The sequence below is a fragment of the Gambusia affinis genome, linkage group LG12 (assembly GCF_019740435.1).
Source record: "Gambusia affinis linkage group LG12, SWU_Gaff_1.0, whole genome shotgun sequence".
NCBI classification, from domain to species: Eukaryota; Metazoa; Chordata; class Actinopteri; order Cyprinodontiformes; family Poeciliidae; genus Gambusia; species Gambusia affinis.
In genome coordinates this window covers 7,706,672-7,729,775 of record NC_057879.1, presented here as the reverse complement: position 1 = coordinate 7,729,775, position 23,104 = coordinate 7,706,672, and the positions used below count along the sequence as shown (strand labels likewise).

At 41.3% G+C, this 23,104-nt stretch overlaps 1 protein-coding gene across 1 annotated transcript in view; it reads left to right on the top strand.

Annotated features, from left to right (window-relative positions):
• LOC122840704 overlaps window positions 1–23,104 on the top strand; it is a 211,266-nt gene that overhangs the window by 58,764 nt on the left and 129,398 nt on the right. The gene's annotated exons all lie outside the window — the stretch shown is intronic.

Genomic DNA, 23,104 nt, shown 5'->3' with positions numbered 1-23,104 from the left:
AAACCCACTTCTAATGTAACTTGAAGTGGAGCAAAAGCAACACGGGTATTTAGATTTTTTAAAATGCCACCTAATTACATACCTCTGTGTTTTTTTTCCATATATTACATCTGTTGCCGCGCTTCTCCCAGGCTCAGCCGCTGCTTTCAACTAAAACGTTCCACTGGGGATTTGAAGTTGAAAATAACATCAGGTGTGTTTTTGATGAAATGAATATTTTTTCTTTTTTTTTCTTTTTTTTCTCTCGTTCATGGTGCTTTTAGTCATACAACTTTTGCATGGTGGAGAATGAGAGAAGCATATGTATTTCAGACTATAACACGAGTTCACAACATTCCACTTTCAGGTAAAAAAAAAAAGTGGTGGTGGGGTGTGTGTGTGTGTGGGGTGGGGTGGGGTGTTGGGGGGATAAAGAAATAAATAAAGCTGGATCTCTGAAATGATTTGCTGAAGGGGACTCTTTCTATTGCTGGCCTTTAACCTTTCAGTTTATTAATTCCTCTCTGCGGCGCTGTACTCCACATGGTTATGTGTGTTTTGATGGTTGCGATAAGTGCTTCCTGCGCTCTAAAGAGTTGCAGGGCAGTCTGGGTGCAATCCAGAGCACCTGGCAAAACCCATCACACTGCAGAAAGAAAAGCTGTCCTGGTGAAATGCAACGGCCTAGATAAATAAGGCCGCACTTTTCTGCTGAGCAGGACGGAGCGCTTCACATGACTCCATTCATAACTCCACAGGCTGCTTTTCATTCATTTTGTACAGGTGGTTAGAGAAATGTGTGAAAGGTCTCAACATGAATGTACATTTTAGTAAATCAGCAGATTTTGGGAGGAAGAAGAAATTATATTAGATGTGAGCACATTTATTTGTTCAGGTTATTGGTATTCCGTGTTAGGGAATAATTATTTTCAAGAAAATCCCTGTCGGCACTTTTTTTTTGTTTGTTTTAATCACTTCAGAAGGAAATTACTTGACACATTTATTATTATTATTATTTTTGTATTTTTAGTTAATTTTTCCAAGTAGACTGGGAATTTTAAATTACGAACCCATAACTTTCTTTTATGCCAAAGGTGTAAATGCACCGAGAGCCCATTTCCTCCAGCTGCTGGCCAGTACCGGACAAGCAGTTCATCTTCCACCATGTGTAGTGAGCAGGATGGAGAGGTAGAATCTCACTGTTGGAGGAAAAACGAGTGGCATCTTCCATAACAATTAGTAGATATTTCTGTATTCTTCAGGTGTTGCTTCAGGTCATGCTAACCTCAGAGAATGACTGAGTGACCTTGGAAGTCATAAGGAACTCTTCAGTCTTAAGTTCTTGTAACTGTAATTATGAATCAAGTTTGGAAAGTAATGTTGTGTTAAAGGGTTGATGGGTAAACATATCAACTGCAGAGCTACCAAAGGTCGCACCACTGGTCGTTTTCTTGAAAGCATTTCTTCTGTAATATAGGAATGTACTCAAAGATTAGGGTGTTTGTTATGAGGGATTTCAACCATTTTTTTAAAATAGAGACGCACCGTTCCGATGTTGATATCTGCATCGGTCCCGATGTTGACAACATATTTAGATTGGGTATCGGTGACGACGCGCTCCATCCATAAGGACTGATCTATTCAGTCTCATTCTATGCTTTATGTGTTGAACGACGTCATGCTTTATTATTCGATTTCCATTGTATTTGAAATCCTAACTGCACTCTCTGAACCACTTGAAAGGAGGTTTGTTGCAATTTATTTCTACAAGTTAGTCAACCTATTGTTTTTGTCAGTTTTCTGTTTCTTTATTATTTATTTTTACATTGACTGTTCTACTCCTAAATTGCTCTGAACAAATTAAAGTTGCATTGTTTGCACATGTTTAACCAAGCTTGTGTAGCTATTGGTGTACCGGTTATCAAATAAACTTGTAATTCAGTTCATTCAGGCCTGTGTTCAAAAAGATTTTAAGTCAACTCGGGGTGTTTTTCTGCATCGAATCGGCATCAGCTGATGCTGAATCTCGGATGACGGGATCGGAAGTGGGGGGAAAAAATTGGATCGGTGCGTCTCTATTTTACAGCTTTCACAGATTTTGTCCACAGTCAGTACGTCCAACGGTGCTTGTTTCCTTCTGATGGCATTGTGACCTGTGCGATAATTAGCGTTGACATCACCTTCTCTCTCTCCTGCGAACGAGGAGCCGGGAGACGGTGAGGACAGTGCTCATGGTTAACCGACACGGCCGAATGCAGACGTCCCGAGAGCCTTTTCGAAGGGAGAGCGAGGGAAAAACACGTCCGAGGCAGTAAGGTGGAAATGGAAGGATGAAGGTGATGGAGGGCTGAGCAGATATGACCTCTGCAGCTCTGCTGATGACATGAAGCAGAAGACGAGGTGGGGCGAGAGGGTGGGAGGTGAGCAGAGGGGGGGAGACAAACTGAGCAAGGAGGATTAGGAAAGCAGCTGGTGAAGATGATCCACCCGAGAGGCGGGAGGGAGGGCAAGGAAGAGTGACGAGGAGAAGGAGGACGCTAGAAGAAAGTGGAAGAAGGGGAGGTGCGAGATATTGATGAGAGAGAGAGAGAAACTAATTCTCACTTCACTCTGGGATGGGAGATTAGGGAAGATTAGAGAGATAGGGTGAGGCAGCGATGGAGTTTGGGTGATAACTTCTACCATGTGTCACAGACAGATCTCTGAATGACTAATACTCAAGGAGAGACAATGAAATGGTGACTGAGAGGGTGAGATTGTGAAGCAGATTGTGGGGAGGGTAAAAACAAATGACTTAAAGAGTGAATGATAAGGAGGGAGCAGAAAGAGTCTGAGATGGAGAGTGATAGGCGAACGAGTAGATAAGAAGGTATGTGTGCAAATCAGGCTCCAGGAGCGTCGAAATGTCCCGTAAAGCGGAGGCCGTTTCTGCCGGAGTGCAGTAATCCTTGCCATGGGAGCGTAGATGCAAAAAATCCAGGTCATCTTTATACTTTTCCCAGCTCTCGCTTTCCACGAGACTCCCCACTGGGATTCACTCTCTTACGCCGCGCAATGTCTTTGTGACGGTATCTTTTACATTCTGTTCTTTTTCACTTTGGAAAAGAAAGGGGAAAGCAAAGGGGAAACCTATTTTCTATTCCCCGACACTGACAACTATTTATTCTCCCCTTAGAGTGTCCTGAAAATATTTTAGCAGACACAGCTCTGGGGCCTTTTTCGTTGCATTTTCAGGTTGATGGGGGTGACGAAACTAATGCAAAAGGAAAGAAAAAGGTGCGAACAACCATGCGAGCGCGCATTATGCCGGTGTGCGCCTTCTCCGAGTAGCTATATTTCGCTTTGTTTGACAAATGTACGTGTCTGCATGCCGGAGCACGCGCCTGCTGCCACAGAAGTTTCTGCCGAAATGGAGAGGAAAGAGAAAAAGAACAAAAATGTGGGGAAAATGAGAGGGGAGAGTGCTGCAGTGGCAGACTCAATCTGTCATGCAGGATTACAGTGTAAGCTTCTCCACGGCCATAGATGTGATTTTTATGAGAGAGACACAGGCTTTTCTGAAGGCAGGGACCCGTGCAATCCCGGATCCACATTAGAGACAAAGGCAAAGGGCGGAGGAGGTGGGAGGCGGATCCTTCCAGTGAGATCTTCATCGCGACACAGTGGCTATTGATACTCCTTAAACACTTTTCTACATTCTGTCGCATTATCGCTGCAGTTTTTGGTTGTGGTTTTTTTGTTTTTAATGCAGCAGATCTACAAAGTGGAGGGAAAGTGAGACTGTTGGCAGAAAATAATTTTTTAAACAAATTAGCACTGATGTGACAGTAATGCGTTAACGTAATTTGATTACTTTTTTTTTTTCCACGAGTAAAATAATGGGATACATTTGCAAAAAAATTAAAAATACGGCATTATATTACCGTTACTTTCCCTGTTGCTAAGCCCCGTGATTTTGTTTGCCAGCGTCCGTCGTCATGGTAACAGGCAGGCGAGGAGAGTGCATCAGGATCGTGCTGCGTCTGATGTAACTGTTATTACATTCAGGAGAGGCTGATGTAAATTGTTTCTTCTTGTCGCTGACTTTTACGTTTATTTTAATAAAGGCGTCCAAACACAAAAATAAAGTTTTTTTGTGTGTGTGTTGGAAAAGGAGGAAATACAGTTTTAACAGAAGAGGGACTTAATTTTCTTTAAGTATGTAGTGGAATGTGGAGACAAAATCCTTCAAAATCTTCAGAGACTGTCGCATTTCATTAAACTTTTGGTGACGCAATGTGGATGAAGAGTGAAACAAAAGTTTTAAAAAGAGCCTCTTTCATTTGATTACATTTTATATGATGGAATACGCAGAAAGAATAGACTTAGGCTGGAAGGTATAATATTGCTTTATACCATATTCATTTCCTTTTTTTAAAAAAGTAAAGTAATTAAGGTAACTGATTACTTTTGGAAATACATAATAAGTAAAGTAACTATTACCTTCTAGGGGATGTGATTTGTTACTAATTACTGTTTCCAAGTAACTTGACCAACAGTGTGAAAGACAATCCACCTAATTTAAATACAGTATAAATACTTAACTTTAGGGATCACTTATTCATTAAATATTTGAATGTAAATCCAGTTTAGATCAAAGCATATTCATATGTTAGAATGGCCCAGTCAAAGTCCAGACCTAAATCCAATGGATACTCTGGGGCAAGTCTAGAAAATAAAAAGTAGCTGTTCACAGACACTCTCCACCTCAGTTTGGATTATTTTGCAAGAAAAAGAGGAATATTTTCCTGCTCCAAGCCGGTAGAGAATAACAAACCATAAAACTTAAGTATTATTACCTTCTCACTTCACAGTTGTGTGCTACTTTGATTTGATCTATCACATTAAATCCCAACAAAGTACAATAAAACTTGGAGCGGTAACGTTATAAACCGTAAAAAAGAAAAAAATAAGTTAAACTTTGGCAAGCTGCTGTGCTGCTATCCTCAGTTACTATAGGATTGGGTAAAGGACCAATTTGGGTTCCCAGCTCACCTGTGGCTTCATATTCTGGTAAAAAGAACCTCAAAACATGATTTTCTTATGATTCCAGGAGTGACGGCGGAGTGCTCGTATCCGCCTCTGAATGTGAACCCCCAGCGCTGAGGTGGAGGTCGAACATCCAAAACGGCATAAATCTTGAAGAGATGTTCCACTCATAGCAAGACAAAAAGGAGAGGAAACCAAATCACCCTGAAAACAATTTGACAAACTTTTGATTTCTCGCTGCACACACCTCGAAAGGGCAAACAGAGCTTTGGAAATTGTTTCTCAGCCTTCAGGTGTTTTCTTCGAACAAAACAAAATCGAAACCATCACTGACATTGCTGGGCGGTTGGAAAAACTTTGCAACACGCTGACCTGCGTGCTGCTTGGCAGATGTTGCCACATGAACTCATGATCATCCTCGCTGAAAAGAAGATCTGTGCCGCGCCGCTGCTGCGTCGCTGCATGTTGCGCAAACATTGCACGAGGCGCCCGGGTTTAATTTCCACGTCCTTTATCGTGTCACGAGCCGAGGTGGCCGCGCGCTGCAACCTGCCAGAGACGGCGACTTAAACGCCTCGCAATCTGCTCCATCTCCCCGAGCCGCGGGAAAACAAACAGACCGACAGACTGACCCAAATACACAGAGACAAAGGCGAAATGAGTTTGAGAGTCAGGCAACGTCCTTATTAGAATAGCAACAATAAACCGCCTGGAATGGCACAGGAGAGGAGCATGGTAGCGTGAAAGTCACAAAAAGAAAGGAAGGAACTACATATACATATACACACACACATATATATATATATATACCCTAATAAGGCTCAGGGACCATGGAGCGAGACAGCATGAGTTTCCTGTCGGGTTCAGCCAGCATGGCAGAGCAAAAGTGTGAATTACAAAGAAGCAGGACACGACAACATCCCCAGGACAGATGATTCAGATCAAACGCTGCATAAAAAGCAGCATTCCCATTTATGCAAGTTGGGCAGTGTGTTAGCTGTTGATGAAGTGAAATGTAGTTCTTATTCCTGCACTTTTGTCATTTTCTACAACTTCCTGTTTGGGCAGGTTTATGTCTTGTGACGTCTCTGTCACAGCTGATAAAAGTTCCAGTCAAGTCTGTGACTTACGTGGTTGTTCTTTATGACTTTCTGTTTTTTTATGACATGGTTTCAGTGCCCTTTTGTAATCTCACAGTCTGTGTTTACCAGGGTTGGATTTCAGTTTTTTTTGTTGTTTTTTTTTCACCAAAATCTTGTGTGTCAACCATGGACGAAACAGAATGTCCTGCACTAAAAGATATGGGCTTTATCCTCCCCAATGCATTTATGCAAGCTTGATAATGATCTTTAATAACTTGACACAGCAAATAACTGCTCAGTCTTGTAGGAATTTAATTTTTTCAATTTTTTTATATCATGCGGTTCTTTGGTTTTAAATTGACATCCACACCTTAAAACCTTGAGTCGCATTCATCGCTTAGCTCCTATAAAACATGTCAAGTAGTCAAGCATCTGAATCTGTGAATGCTGCCCTGGACCTGCGTGGAGGATGCATTCGGAGGAGAAAATCCCAGTGCACAGTGCTGGCCCACTAATCCTGCAAGAACCTAATTAACAGTCCACCTGCTGGATCTGTCCTGGCGTCACTCTGACCTCGTCTCGGTGGGAGATGACAGAAAAATAAGATATCTAAGAAAAAAAACGGTACCAAAAGAGAGAGGGAGAGAGAGAATCAGGCGGGGTAAAGCGGAATATCGATTTCCTTCAGTCGCTCTCTTTATTGGCCGGTGGCCTTGATGATGCTTTTGAAATGTGCCATCTTCTCCCTGCCGTGTCGCATTATCACAGGCAACCTTGGACACGGTGTGTTTATTCATCTCCGAAACGACGCTCGTCCAGCCCGGGCGACTCTTGAAAGGAACGCCCTTGAAAGGTAAACAGCAGAGCGGCAGCAGAGCTGAGTTATAACCCAGAAGAGTGCCACGCAGCGGTAAAGCCCCGCCCCCTTTCCTTCTCATAAAGAGTTACTCACTCAGGCTGACCTGGAGAGATTTGTGGCTCATGTGGGAGAACTCTTGAGTTCTGCTGTCTTATAAAGTTTCTCCTTCAAGAGAAGAGATATTCTGCTTTTTTTCTTTTATTCACACGCACGCACGCGCGCCAACACGTGCACAACTTGAGGGAGACGAGGTCCGTCTGCTGTTCTGGAGGACTTGTGCTGAAATGTCAGTCAGCGTGTTGAGAGGATCAGATAGGTTTTTTGATGTTGCACACGCAGCCAGGCGGAAGAGGAAAAGAGACAGTCTTGATGGGCATCAGGTGTAATTCCAGTAACGGCTCTGGCAGCTGATGACTCACGATTCCGGCTGAGCACCAGCCTTGAGAGAGCGGCTGGCTCCGAGCGGACGGGCCCGCCTGATGTATAAACATCCCCTGACCTTTGTGCATGAAGATCATTGGAGCTGATCAGCTCATTCGGCTTCTCAGCGGCGCGAGGGCCCGAAGGTGGAGAGATGTCAGATGCTGTTAAAGTTCAGTCGCACAATGATAATCCGGCGCACGATGAAGACGCAACTGGGATCGTTCGACCTGAAGGAGCAGGCGGCGGCGGGTGCAAATTCATATTTGGTGCGGTGTGAATAGCTGCCTTTTTTTTTTGGTCTTTTTTTATCGAATGCAAAATTAATGGCTTCCAAAAGGATTAAACTGGGAGCCAGTTTCTGGGGTCTTTAGTGGGTTGGCGCTGCCACTGCTGGTTGGTTTTCACTTCTTCCCGGCACTTTACCTTTCGAGCAGACAGATCAGATTGAGGACCACTTGAACCCGCGCCAGATCAGTAAAATACGGGCCACGACAAAAGTTGTCCATGTTGTGACCTACTAGCTCGTCTCCTGGCTCTGCGATTCCCTGGACCGCCTGCTGTCGAGATTTATTTGATCTTTACGGCGTCTCTCACTGTTTATGTCCCGTGGTGGAAACAGAAGCAGCAGCCAGTAGGGCTCGCTTCCTCGTGTTTTCTTTCAGACTGTTTCTGTTTCCGACTGAAAAGGTTTTGTTCTCTTCTCAGTGAGTTTCACAAAGGAAGATGGCACACTGCACTCAGCCTTGATTTTTTTTGGGGGGAAAATAATCATTCGGCTTCTTTATAAATAACCACCTAGTACAAAGCGACAATGGCTTCGAGCACGGCTGTCAAACTCCAGTCCTCAAGCGCTGGTATATCCTGCAACTTTCACACACCGGAATCACATAATTGGGTCATTAGAAGGAGTCCTGTAGAAACTTTAGTACATCAGGAGTAATTCAGACATTTAATTCAATCAATTGTTGCAGGACATTGACTCAAAGACTGGAGTTTTACTTCCTTGAAAAGATTATAATCTGGCATGTGCATGAACTGCGATGATGATTCTCAGAACTTAAGGCTTCAGCTTCAGCCTTCAGGTCAAACTAACTAATTTGGATTTATGCTTAATAAAGACACCAAGAGTGAAAGCTACAGTAGGTAAGATACGAACTGCTTACATCCTTTTAACAGAAACCTAAAAAAGTCTGAACTATCCATTTAAAGGACCGTGTTTACTACTAAAGTATTGTTCAAATCATTTAAATTTCAGCGTTTCGGTTGTGAGATCAGTCTTGGATACAGCTGACTAAAAGCTGTTGTTAGATTTGCGAGTAAGTTTCTGCTAAATAACTAAAACTTTATTCTTTCGTCAGATTATTATTATGTTTTTCTCATCAGATCCAAAGCCGTATCTGACCTCTGCACTTCCCAATCTTTCTAGCTCATACCCTTCCCGACACAGAGGGGATATGAAGACTATTTTTTCCTCTTGCATTTGTTGTTTGGCACCAATTTGCATCTTTAAAAGTGTTTCTTGTTTCTTTTGTGATCTCCGAGAAAAGTGTTTTCACAGAGTGTTCCCAGCTTTTTAGCAACAGTGCTTTTCCTCTTTGAAAAGAAAGCAATACAATGCTGAGTGTGATGGAGTCAGAGATCATGAAAAGCACCTCAGTAGATGCAAAACTCGACTGAATTGTCAGGTTCAAACATTTTTTTTTTTGTGCTGCAAGAAGCATCAGTATCTGGTTAGGCGGAAAAGGGGGTAGGAAGGCTGGAAATATATGTATGGGGGGGTATTTATAAGTTTCATCTCATCCTTTTATATGTAAAAATAAACAATTCCAGATCTAAATTTGGATATTTTTTAATATAAATTTGCATCTGTAATGGCTCAGAAAATGATTCATTTAAAACGGTTCGTTTCTTAGTCGAACCTTAAATATATGTTCATGCAGTTGTTAGCAATTTCCAGAATGAAAGCATCTCTTAGCGTCTCTCAGCAGCTCTGAGCTCAAATCAGTGAAAAAGTTTCTGTTGTGCCGTTGCAGTTGTCGAGAGTCATTTTAATAATATGGCAGACAAAATGTTGGTGACAAAGGAGCATTTCTCAGCCGTATGCAGCTCAGAGCAACGCAGCGAGAAAACAAATGCTGCTGTTTGGAGAACATGAACATTCACGAGACGGAAACGATGACTTTGTGCAATAAGCATGTTAATTTGGAGTCCAAGTCTGAATTCAGCAACTCATTATTATGGCTTTAGTAACAGTTTTGTCTCTGTAATAATGAGAACCAATAGATTGATTTCTGTGTTAAAGCAATTAGATGTGACTTTTGTTTTAAAGGTTTGCGTTAATTTTGTATTTTACCTGTGGATTATGACTGTAAAATAAATCCAACAAAGCAACCAGAATCCGCGTTGCCCGTCACATTCCACCTTGTAACTTTACACACATAACCCTACAGCAAGTCGTCTCAGGAGTGTTAATGAGCTCTAAAATGATTTCCTTTGCAAAGGATAATAACAATGTTGTTTATTTGTCACTAGCTGAGGAGGCGACGGCAGCACACCTGACCTGTACAGGAGCAAATATTGTTTCTACAAGAAACGAAAAGAAAAAAAATGAGGTCCCGATATTTAAAGAAAGGGGGGAACCGTGGCATTCACATAGAATAGAGCCATTCAGTTTTGACAACTTGTGACATTGCCTGTACATTGCCTCAGTTATTTCTGCTCTTTCTGTCATATTCCCATTCCCTGCATGTCACCGGCTGCTGTCCCTTTTTACTCTTACTGCTCTATATTCTCCTGAATGCGGAGGGAGAAACCAGACTGCTGATTACCTTGAATGGGGAGCAAAACCGGACTAAAAATGGATCTATAGTCTCTATGACTGGAATCCTTACCTTTAATACTTGTATCTAAGTCGCCCGGTGAACCGTTCTGACTGCTGGACAGAGCTGTAGGAACTTTTCCGATAGCATCTGACACAGAGAACACCTAAATCATTAAAGGTAGGTGTTTCAGTCACTTCCATGGCCACAGGTGTAAAACATCAACGGCTACGTGGACAGGCTACGGTAAATTATATTAAATATTCCACTGTTCGCTGTTGTTTTGTGTTATTATGACACTTTGGAAGGGATTTGGGAAATGCCATTAGCTAGGCCACGTAAGATTAAATACAGATTGATTAATTCTCTGGCGTCAACAGCAGCAGACCTCCTAATTCCATGTGCTCTCTTGATTAGCTTGATAACAATGGATCGGGTTGTAACGGCTGAGCAGCTGCTTCCATACCTTCCATCACCGAGTGGAAATGTGTTCTTTGGAAGAACTGGAATCATTTCTCAACCACTTGATTGGGTTTGATATTTGTTGGGAGAATTTAACTTGTTTGAATGCGTTGCATCAAACATAAAGTTTGGTGCTGGGTGTATTACTGATGTTGATCCTTTTTTTTCAGCAGCTGCACGTTTGTTCTAGTGAAAGGAAGCTGTTTGAGGATTTCAAAATGTTGCTATATTGCTAATGTGGCTATTCTAATACAAATGCGAGTTGAGCGATGAGGAACTTGACTGTCTGCAGATTCCCAACTTCTCAACCTTTGAGTTGAATTGCAGTGGTGACTATGAGTAAGGCAGCATTGCCCAACATTAGTGTCTGACCTCACAAATGTGCTTCTGGAAAAATAGTAATAAATTCTCATATGCACACTCCTAAAATTATGTCGAGACAATTGTGAGTAAGCAAAACTTTGAAGATAAGAGTCAGAAAGTGCTTCAACAAACAAAATAAACACAGAAAACAAAATTAATCAAAGGCAGATTTAAAAAGAGAGGGCATAGCTGGAAGCCACTGAGTCCGCTCATGTGAGCGACATGCTAAGATTTTGCGTTCATCTACTGTTCTGTTCAAATATTCATGATCGACAGTCTTCATGCAAGGAGGCGGGGCGGAGGCATATTGGGGAAACTTTTTTGGGCAATTCAGTAGAACGTGACACATTTTAATTTTCAGACTAGAAACCAGCCAACAGTATCTTCCATTCATTGTCCTGAAAGCATGCCACCCTTCAGTCAACAGGTTCTGCTATTTCATCTTAATTTAAGCTGTCTTATCATATCTTACTTCTAATCAAAGGAAAAAGTAACACTAACTTGCACATAAATACTAATCAACCTGTCAGATTTCTCTATCTTGTTAGCTTACTTTAGCAAAGTTAGTTTTCAGACGTCAAAGCACAGAAGAGACATAACTCGTAAGATTGATGAGACATGTTTGTGTATTGAGTCAAGGCGAGAAAGAGAACTTGAATCCTTAGCTTGATCGTGTTTTCCATTCTAAATGCACATTTTTTTTCTGTTAACAGAAGTGATATTGGGTGATATTCTCCAAGCCATGAATTTGTCTGTGTATTGTAACCCTCTGTTGTATCTGGAAGCCAGGCAAATCACACTGAGTATTTTTAGTCTTAATCTCACCAACAGGCAAGCAGCCACCTTTAAGTGGACTGAAACGTTGAGCTGTCGACATGCAAAACGTAAATTCATCCCGCTATCTTCCTCTGTTCCCCCCACCCCTCCTCTTGTTTCCAACACCCAGTAGGGAGTCTTCCAGTGTCCACAGGCTGCTGCTGCTGCCTGGTTTACCAGGAGAGATTAGGACCTGCTGTCGATATCTCTGTGGGGCTGAGATGGTTGACAGAGGTTGGTTCACCGGCGAACAGAGGCTTTTTACATGTTTACAGATGAAAACCAGCCGCCGCTGCCGCTGCTCTCCTCCTGACAATGACAGGTCCGCATTTTATCTGCCACGGTTCAAGGCGGGAATGCAGCCGCTTCACGGAGCTCTGCACTTAAAACAGCCCGGTCGGCCTTCATAGGACGCCCAATTCCCCACCCCGCAAAATCTTCCTCTGAGCCCCCCGCCGCCCCACCTCGGTAGCTGCCATCCTTCACTGATGCACATGCTGATACACCCAAGAAACATAGATGCTTCTCCTCTTTTCTGGATCTTGTCTTTGTTCTTCCATACATAATTCTTTTGGGATTAATGTTTTTTCTTTTCCACTGGTGTGAGGAAGGCTTCCTTTTCTTTTTTTTTGTTGCCTTTCTTTGACTTTTCCTCCATCCACAGAGTCAATCCCCTGAGATTTCTTTCCGCCTCCTACCAATTTACTTTTAAGTGGCTATTCTGTGTATGCTCCGGTTTTTGGTGCCATTGACTTTATGAACATGTATGTGTGTGTTTTTTTGGAAAATAGATGAATAAGCCTTTGTGATTCAGCTATTCTTTTATGGATGAATGTGGAAATATATTTGGTTTCATGGTGAATATACTTTTCTCTGGGGCATGAAGTCCATAGTCATATGTGTGTATCTTTGAGGACAGATACTCACAGGTACGCTGTGTGATGGGGCGTTTAGTGTTTGCGTGATTAATGGATTGGCTATTTAAGGAGAGGCAGTTTAGACACAAAAGCAAAAAAAGATGAATCGTGATTAAAATTTTCAGTCTCGTTAAGTTGCTGACAGCTCACAATCGATGGTGAGGATCTGCTTCCAATACTAACGAACCAAAGCCTCAGAGCTGATGAGTTTTAGGAGGCACGGCAGAAGTAAGGGGAAAATAATTAAGTTATTCATTGCCCCAATTTATCAATTCACTGAGACATACGATGCACCCTCTTTCAATTATAAGTTTTCACATATCAGGACATAATAAAGAGTCTTCTGGCTCCCGCCAGAGCCTAAAATTAAGCAAATAAAACCTCAGAAGAAGAACTACAAGGCATCTTATTGCTCATTATTTAATGAATTAAACATACTCATCAGCAACCCTGTGAAAAGCTCTTGAGAAAATTGAAAGAAACTTTGGCGTTTATTATTCCAGAGTGGGGAAGATTATTTACAAGTTGAGTGTAGTCAACACGGTTTCCAGTTTTCCTATAAATGAGCAGTGCAGCGTCTTTCAGCAAGACCACGCTGTGCAGTACTTAAGAAATTACAGTAAACACAGTGAGAAATTAGGGTTGGTTGAGAGGAGAAGGCTCGTTTTCTCAAAGGAAAACCATATTTGGGGAAAGCATAAAACAATATATTTCAGAATGACAATAAGACAAAAAAAGGGCCCTTCTGCATGAAAAATCTCAACAGCCTAGACACAAATGCCTCACATGTGTGTCTCAGATATTACATTGGTCACCCAATATTCTCATGTCATGCTTTTGCTCTCTGTATTCATAAAGATTTGCTCGCCTGGGTATGCTGAATGCTTGAAACTAAGAGTGAATGTGAGGCTATGGCTGCTGTTAATTTACCTAAAATTATTTGACCTATTCAGATCAGAGCATTTAAATTTTATTTGTAGACAGTCGGTCGGTCCTTAAGTATGAAGAAATACATCAACAAGTGTTTTGGTTGTGTATACTATAGCATCCAACCTCTCAAAGGGGATGACTTCAAATAAAGACTGATGTGGACACACAAAAGATGACTCATTTGATTGAACACACTGCCACTTGGTTTTGGTTTTTGTCTAAAAACGACAGTGTAACGCGAGTATGTACAAAGAACCAGATGACATTATGCCCAGCTACCAGAAACCTCAGTATTTGAAAAGGAAGATTTTACTGTTCACTCAATGTTTACGTTGCAATGTAACTTAGTTGGACTCATGTGGTTATACTTCCAGAAAAAAAGACTTGAACAGCATATTTTCAAAAGCAATCATTGCCCACCGCGTCACCCCATAAGCCTTATTTACACTTAGGAAAATCATTATACCTTAGTAAAGCCAAGTGCAGACTCTCTGGCCCCATCCTGTTTCCATACGGACACAGACTGCAGTTCCATCGAGTTGTATTATAAAACTCTAATGAAAAAGTATGACCTGCCCAATGCTTCGTACTGCAACAACACAATTATGCTCACTTACGCTGTGCAGCCTGATGCGGCGAGTCTAACCACCGCTCTGGGTTGAAGGTGCCCAGCTCCATGTGAAACCGTGCAACACAGATGACTCCGCTGTTCTGAACGGTGTTGCTCCCAAAAACTGGTGCAGAAGATCAAAAGGTTTGAAGAAAATAAAAGATATTTATTTCTACTTTTCTTTTTCTTTTTTTGTGCTTCAAAGAAAAGTTCACACTGTCAGAACCTCCCACGCAAAAATGTTTGAAATTTGTTCATTGCAGACGCCGTCCACCCTCCCCCGTGTTAATATTCAGCCTTGCGTCTGACCACCTGCCCGGGGTTTGTTAACAAGGTGCCTGTGGCAATGATTGCCTGGCTATCAAACTCCCAGCTGATAAGTTCCTCTGGGAGGGAGAGAGGGAGAAACAAAGAACTCTGGACACTGAATTTCCCTGATCGACTACTCTTGCAATCAGGGAGAGTAGGTGATCATTGGAGATGATGTTTATCTCCTACGATAAACATTGGAGATAATGTTTATCTAGTGCCAACCTCACATTTGTATAAAGCGCATTCTCTAAAATCTCCACGGTGGGGTTTTCTGTGAGTCTCTTCCGCAACTCCGAAGTCGTATCCTAGATTTTGCCGCTCGGTGACTCGATTTATACGGACAATTACAGTGCTGTCGCCTGTCGGCAAGACGGTTGCCAACGAGACACCTGTCACTTCCAATGTTGCAAGACCGGGGAAGGGAAGGGAAGGGAAGAGGATTGGCCAATTGATTGAGGGCCGAGTGCACGGAGGGTGAGGGACGTGGTGACAGGCTAGTGATTGACACGGATGAGAGGGAAGAAAAGTGGACGGAGTCGAGCAGCGACGAGGACAGAAAGCTAAACAAGAGTAAGGAGAGGGGTGGATAGAGGGATATTTACAAAGATAGAAGAAACAGGTGGTGAGTGGGAGAGGTGGCCGCAGAGGAGGTGGAGGGGTGTTTTTTATTATGCTTTCACCAAAAGAGTTTTGCCCTGCAAAAGCCTTCAGGCCGCCTTTTCACATTGAGAAACTCCGGTGTAGTTTACGACGTTTTATGTGATAAGTGGAGAAACCACCACAAAAAGTGCATCGGCGTAAAATGGAAAAGGAATGGACGCACGGTTTTTAAGGGATTTTCAAACTTAAAAATCTGAAGAAAACATGGTTTTTCGTGTTGCCCTGCCGGACCTCTCCAGGGGTTCACTCTGCTTCTCGCACCAATCCTCCCATTTCCATCTGCATGGATAAGCAGACGGAAACACAGACACCTGATTATGTTGTAAAATAGGCTAGCAAACTGGTGAAAATAAGGTCGCCACGTCATTTTCACCCAGTACAGGGGGAAAAAAATAAATTCCCATCACGCAGAAGGAATGCAATTTTCTGTCAGATGAATACGTGCCCATTGGATATAAACCACTCATCTAGCAGCTTATGGAACAATATTGGTGTCTTTGTGGCTTAAAGTTTAAAACTCAGTGAGATTTTCTCCCCCTCTGTCAGGTATGTGCTGATTTATAAAGTCCATTTCAGTATTTTGCTGGGAAGCACTCCCAGGGCTGCTGTTTCTCTGAGTAAGTGACAGGGAAATGCTTCCGTTTGCATATTGTTCCTGCTATCCGGTCTGCCGGTTGGATCTCGGTCGCAGCAACACCTGCGGGGTCATAGAAAGCTTTCTGCCTTATTTTGTCTGATTTATGGACAGAACTGTTATAAAAATGTCGAGAGCTGATTCAGACTCTCTTCGTTTTACCTTTCCTCTCCAGAAGACCGAAGCTGTCTGAAGATGACACGCTGAAATGAAGCAGGTTGGCAAAGACCAGGTTGAATCCTCAGAGATGAAGGATGCTGAAATTAAAATCTAATCAATAATTTCTAATATATATATATATATATATATATATATATATATATATATATATATATATATATATATATATATATATATATATATATATCTTTTTTGCTTACTAGTAAAAAAAATAAAAAGAAGAAGAAAACTTTGTTGGACTAAAACCAAAATCTGAACCAAATTGTTTTTGCATACAATTCCAAGTGTTTTTAGGGAAATGTCTCTGGCAGCTTTGCATGTCTAGAGACTGAACTTGTTGTCCAGTTCTTCAGTAAAAACCAGCTTAAGCTCAATCAGACTGGATAGAGGGCTTCAATCATCTCAGGTTTTCTTCTGTGTTTAGTTTTATCCGTTCCCTTTCACTGCAGGAGCGACTTTGGCTCCTTCAACACATACCGGGCATGTTTTCTTTTTTTTTTTATTGTTGTTTTTTTATCAAGAGTCGACAGAGCAGAGCAGATTGCTGGACTTTCGCTCTGTATGTAGTTTTATGAAGAGCTTTATTCTTTCTGACTTGAACAAGTTTGGAAAGTGTGGGTTGTTCAATAAGAACAGAATGAATTTGTACGTTTCATCAGAGTGTGTTGGTGCCACTGTGCGATACCCTTTGGTTTTTTCTGTGATCCAGAATCCCAGAGTGTCTCTTATGTGCTTCTCTTATTAATGATCTTTCTGCTGTCAGTGTGGATCGAGGGCCCTGTCTGCATAGTTTTGCCATAATTCTTTATTTTTGTGGAAACAGAATTGAACACGAATGTTTCCTTTCCACTTTACAAACAGGGCCTGATGTTTGATGTCGTCAAGGATATAAAATCTGAAACTATTAATTGGGCTAATCAGCATGAGTGGATTATTGAAACGATTTAATAATCTATTAATTGTTAATTGGGCTATACAGACTGGAGAAAAGGCTTATTGCTAAAAGAACACCTTCAGAGCAGAAATAATGCCAAAACTGTTTAGAAATGTACACATTTTGTATTTAAAATAATAATAATAATAATAATAATAAAAAAATACTTTGTCTGTAAAAATAATTTACCTTGAACTTCTGAAGTGCCAGTTTTAGTTTCACCTGATTCAAATTCAGTATAAAAAACAAAATCTTGATGTTACACCCTTACATCCTTTACTACAAATGATCAAGTGCAGAAACAAAATGCTGTTCCATCACGTTTAGGCAACAAAATATTTATTTTCTTATTTAAAAAAAGAATTGAAATGTTTTTTTTTTTTTACTTTTTAGGTGTTTCTGATGTTGTATAAAATAATCTTAAGTAGCTAAATGAAAAACTTGCGTTTAATGTGCCAGTTATATTTTTTTTTAGATTAATTGATTAATCATCAGTGTTATCGACTGAATAATCTATAGCTAAAATAATCTTTAGTCGACTCGTAGCCCAGAAAATCTCAATAAAATACATACAAATTTATGATCGCAAAGTAACAAAAATGTGAAAAACATCCGAGGGGTGTTAAAACTTTACAGCGAGGAAGTGCAAAGAGCAGGAGGCTGAAAGCAACAAGGATGAGGAGGAAAATAAAATTATGAAAGTATTCCAGGAGGAACCTTCCCACTTCAGTCTCGCCCCAGCGAATGTGCTGACGGGGTTTGTCTGCGGCGAAGACAGGAGAGCAAGTGTCACACAGCCGGATAAAGTGAAACCGGCATCGCGTAATCCATAACACTCGGCTTTTACAAACTACACAAACAATAAATTCAGATTCACAAGCCAATGCCAGCTCGAATGTAGACTTTTTGCCTTTAAAGCCGTTTGCTTCGTGTCCGGTCTGCTTCAATGAATCCGCATTGAAGCAGGTTTTAAAAGCTGGAGGCGTTCCTCTGCCATAGGGAAAGGTGTCCGATCAAAGATTTCACAGCGCAGATTTATCAGTCACCAGCGCCTCTGTTTTGACCTTTTCGCTTATGAAGTCAGACTAATCTACGGTTTTCGCTTGCGGTTTGCAGATGCAGCATTCAATCAGGGCCCTTTCCTCCACCTCCTTCAACACACACGCGACTCAGGTGGAATAGTTGCAGGACTAAGCTGTAAATCAGAGCCAATAAAAGGCTAGTTATTGATTGTTTCCCTGTGCTAGAGCACGATTATAAACACGTCCACACCTCCACACGGCCCCTGCCACATTATCAGATTTTATGTGAAGCCCCCGGTTTAGTCTGCGTGGCCGACTGGGACAGATGTGCAAAGACAACAGGAGAAAAGGAATGAAATATGGACGAATGAACTGGGAAAATGAACTGATTTTTGTTGGGTTTTTATTCTTCTTTTATGGTTCCATCATTGGTGTGTGTTCAGGCTCGCTGTTCACAACGGGAAAGATTTGTCCTCAGAAAAAAGTACGCCGAGGCAGCGACGGTGAGCCACTGCACGCAAATAGACACTGACTCAGTGTCCAGAATCAAGGTGTAGCGGTTCAAAAACGCAGCGGATTCAAAACCATTTAAATATAACGAGATGGTGTGCAGGTCAGTTTAATGAGATGATGAAAAAAAAGAAAAGTAAAGAAGAACACCATCATCCAAGAGCCAAAACTTATCAAAAAACTAGTTGTTTTTTTTTTCAAAGTTGCTGTGTTTCCATTTTAGAAATGTATAATTGCACGATTACGTAATCAACGGAAACGCCGCTAGTGTTGCTTCACACTGCTGATCGGTTAATTAAAAGAAGGCTACTGAACCTTTCCCTTGAATTCAAGAGTCAAAATTTGGATGTTTGCTTTAGAAAGGTAAAGGAGTGCCTTGAAACAAAATCACACACACACTCAGATGTTCCTGAGACGCTGTAAGGCTGCTGACATGTTGCAGCTTTCTACACATTGCAAATATAAACATCCAATCAGTTCTTCCTAACTGTGACACTGCACGCAGAGATTATGAGACGACAAGAGGTGCAGGAAACTGCAATCACGACATCCGCATGTGAAGTGTTGTAATTTGTGATGCATTGTTTGCAGTATTTGCTAAAATGTGACATTTTAAGAGTTCCTGCTCTATAAACTCACAACATGTCAGGCCAGTCGAATGGACTGGACTTCCCCCGTGTTTTCAGCATCTATGGTTGTGGAGACGTTACGTAACGGGACAGAAAGAAAAGTTTCCTCAAAGTGAGAGTTAATCATAAATACAGTCATCACATCTACAGAAATAGTGTCACAGTGAAACATCGTCCTGAAACTGTGCAGCCCTAGCGAAGACGACTGTCATTTCATATTTACTGTCTTTACCCAGAGCCACGCAGGCTAATGGTTTGGGTTATTTTTGGACATACCTATGTTTGTGTCTGTGTATGTATTTCAATCATGCCTAATCTCCTGCGAGCACCGCAATATCATGGAAGGGTTTTGCGAAATCTGTGACGCCGAATTCAGAGTTTTCTTGCATTACAAATCCCTATCTGTCTCCGCACACGTGGTAGCAAAGAAAAGCTTGTTATGTTAATGCGATCTGGCAAACAGCGACTATATTGGCTTGTCAGATGTGTAGGCAGGCATTACTGAAACCTCACTGAGGGAGTCTAGTCGTGTCGGGAGGAGAGGCGCCGTTTAGGGGGGGAAAGTTATGACAACTCCAAGGGCCCCTGACCAACAGGGGGCCCTCCACAAATGTTTTTGTTAATGAAATGGAGGCAAATAGTCTGTAGCTAAGCTAACTATGCTAAATGGTTGATAATCTCACACAGTCTACCCGCCTCTCTTGAGAAAAACTGGGTTACAAACTGACACTCTTACCTTTTTCTCTCTCTAATTTTCTATATTTTTGAAAACCTAACTTTATAATATTTCTTAGCAGCGTAGTAACAGCCAGAGTCGTTCTTGTTTTCCACTGTCTGCTGCTGAACACCGTCACCGTCAAGCTGCAGGCAGGAAGGATCCATTTCATGCAGATCCAGGGGGGTTCAGGGTAAATGTGAGCTTTTTGGTCTGGGAGGGGTAGCGTTTAACTTTTACTGCTAAAAACAACTCTAGAAAACACAACACAATTAATTTTGTAATTGACAGGGCCCCAATTTTTTTAATTTCTATGAACAAAAAAACAAACAAACAACAACAAAAAAAAACCAAACATCTGAAGGAAATGTATCTCTGTTGGACTGTTTCCTCCATCAACATTCCCTGGAGGACTTTTGGCAGAGCTGGAACTGTAGACCAGTTTGCTTGGTGTGGGTCAAATGTCTGGAATGGTCTGCAAGATGTGAATTGTGACAGGGGTGGATATGTGTGTGTGTTGATATAAAACACTTATTGAAAATGAAAATAAAAAGTAAAAAGAAAACCTGATTTAAAATTTAGTCAATTTTAAATAATCTGTGCAAGTTTTAAGAGAAATATAAATATAAATAGCTTTTGCTGAAGGATTGTGATCTTGGTATTAATCACTCTTTAGTGATTGCCTTATATCAGCAGACATTCTTTTAAAAAAAAAAAATGTTACCTATCATTGTTTCCTCGTGGAATGCTTTGCAAATGTCACAGTTAAAACTTTTAAGACATGCATATTAAATGTGCAGCTTTTACATAAAGCATTTAAAATAAGTTATGCTTTATGATATTTTCTTTGCAGACAAAGACAATAGAATATTAGTTAACTGAGAACTTTATATGCTCTGATCTGTATGTAGATACAGATCAGAGCATGTTAACTAAGGCAATATTAGACCAGTTTATGCTACATATCAAACACAAATTCAATCAGTGAATCTGTGTTCATTTCTTAAATATCCTTTTTCACGGAGACTTAGTTACATCTTCTATCCGGTCACTGGAAATTAAAGGCAATTAATTATTAAGGTCATAAATCACTCCATTGATTAAATTTTGACATAAGGGTTTCTAAATAGTCTCTATTGTTCACTTATTTATGTTGTTGAAGCCTGATCCTAATGCCGTGAAATATTATATTTCGTTTCAGGGTTAAGGTGTAGATTAAGTTTAGACTGAGGTCAGGAGTAGTTTTGTGTTCTGGTAATGTCAAGGTTTGGGGTTGTTTAATGCTGCGTTCACTCCAAATGCGTTACGCGCATCAAAAACGTGTCCGACGCTTCAAGTTCGAAGCGTGTCCGCTTTGCTGCGTTCACACCAAACATGTTTTGAGCGTCAGGCGCGTCTGGTTTACAGTCAAAGTCTATGTGGAAACGCGTCGAGGGCCGTTGTGGCGCGTTTGGAGCGTTTGACGCCCTCGACGTGTTTCCATGTAGTCTTCAAATGTACAGCAGACACGCGAAACGCGTCAAGTGCCTGCATTCAAAGTGAACACGCGTCGAACTTGAAGCGTCTGACGCATTTTTGACGCACGTGTGAACGCATCATAGAATTCCGGCGCTTGACATTTTGCTCTACGCCTATCGTCTCGCAAGACTCGTTTGCATTCAAAGTCTATATGGGGGCGCGTCAGACACGTCAGCTCTACGGCTAGGGTGTAAATAAACGGACGAGGCAATTAACTACATCAAATATATGAAGTTATATAGTCCTGCCACCACTAAGTTTAAGACCTTTGATTAATGCATTTACAACTAATTCATACTTTTCAAATGAATTTAAAATATTCTAACAATCAGAGTGTCTGACTCAGGGGTGCCGCCAGGAATCTTGGGGCCCACCACAAAAAATTTAATTGGGCCCCCCCACGCAGTTGCGTTTACAATTTTTTTTAGTCTATCTGAGCCATCAAAAGCGTCCCAATTTTAAAGGCTTGCAACCGCCTTGCTTTCTTTGGTCCAATAGTGATAGCACAATATTTATTGCTCATGAATTTTACATCCAACAGTAAATCCACATACAGTTTGCAAGTAGGTTGCTGGTCGGGAGACACGCACACTGATGGATATCTTACATTTTGATTCTCACGTGTGTGTCTGGAGTGCGGGGCGACACCCTAAAAGCAGCAATGTGATAAATCCGGGAACCTTTTGAGTCGCTCCAGGCCCCTTAATGCAACAAAGTAATGCTACCTGAACGGCTTCGTCTGAATTGACATTTAACTGACAGGATTTGTGTCCAACCAACTGATTAATCAGAAATCAAAGTGTTATGAAAGATGGCTTTTTTTTTGTTTGAGCTTGCCTCTTTTTTTTAATTTTTCTTGTGCAAAAGTGGAGATCATCTACTCGCGTTGTGTTTTGAACAGAACTTATACATGGCCTTTAAGTACTACCAATTTGAACAACTTACTGTGGTTTATAATGGCCCACTTTAAGTCACTTCTTAGCAGAAAAAGCTACATACTATAATTTCTGCCTATTCTTCTCAGCAACATAGCAGAATTTAGATCATCTGTGAAGATTGATTTTCGAGTTTTCCTTCAAATGTCTTTAGTTCTATATTAGCTGGGACATTCTAGCACAAGATATTCTTTAATCTAAATCATTAAATTGTAGATCTGTCTTTCTGTTTTGTGTGTCCAGCATTGTCCTGTATCTTAACCCCATCCATTGCCCAATCGACTCTGACCAGTTTTTCTATAAGGAAAAGTGTCCTTCAAGCATGATGCTGCCACCACCATGTTTCACCATATAGATGGTGAATTTGATGACATGCATTTGCAGCTTTCCAGTTGAGCTTTGGTCTCATCTGACCAGAGCACCTTTATCCACAAGTCTGCTGTCTCCTCTTTTTAAATTTTAAACCAGGACTTATTTAGGCTTTTTACAACAATTGTTTCCTTCTGTCCCTTCTTTCATTCATTTTCTGAATGCATCAGCTGTCCTGGAAACAGATTATCCCACCTGAGCTGTGGATATCAGCTGTTCCTCCAGAGGCACCCTGAACCTCTTGGCAGCATTTCTGATTATCACCGTCCTCATCGCTTCTATTGGTACTTCGACGACACACTGAAAGCATAATAGTGTGATGATAAAACTGGGCCTCCCCAGTAAAAGAAATAGAATGAGAACCATTATGAGGGTATAAATAGAAACATGTTCAGAGT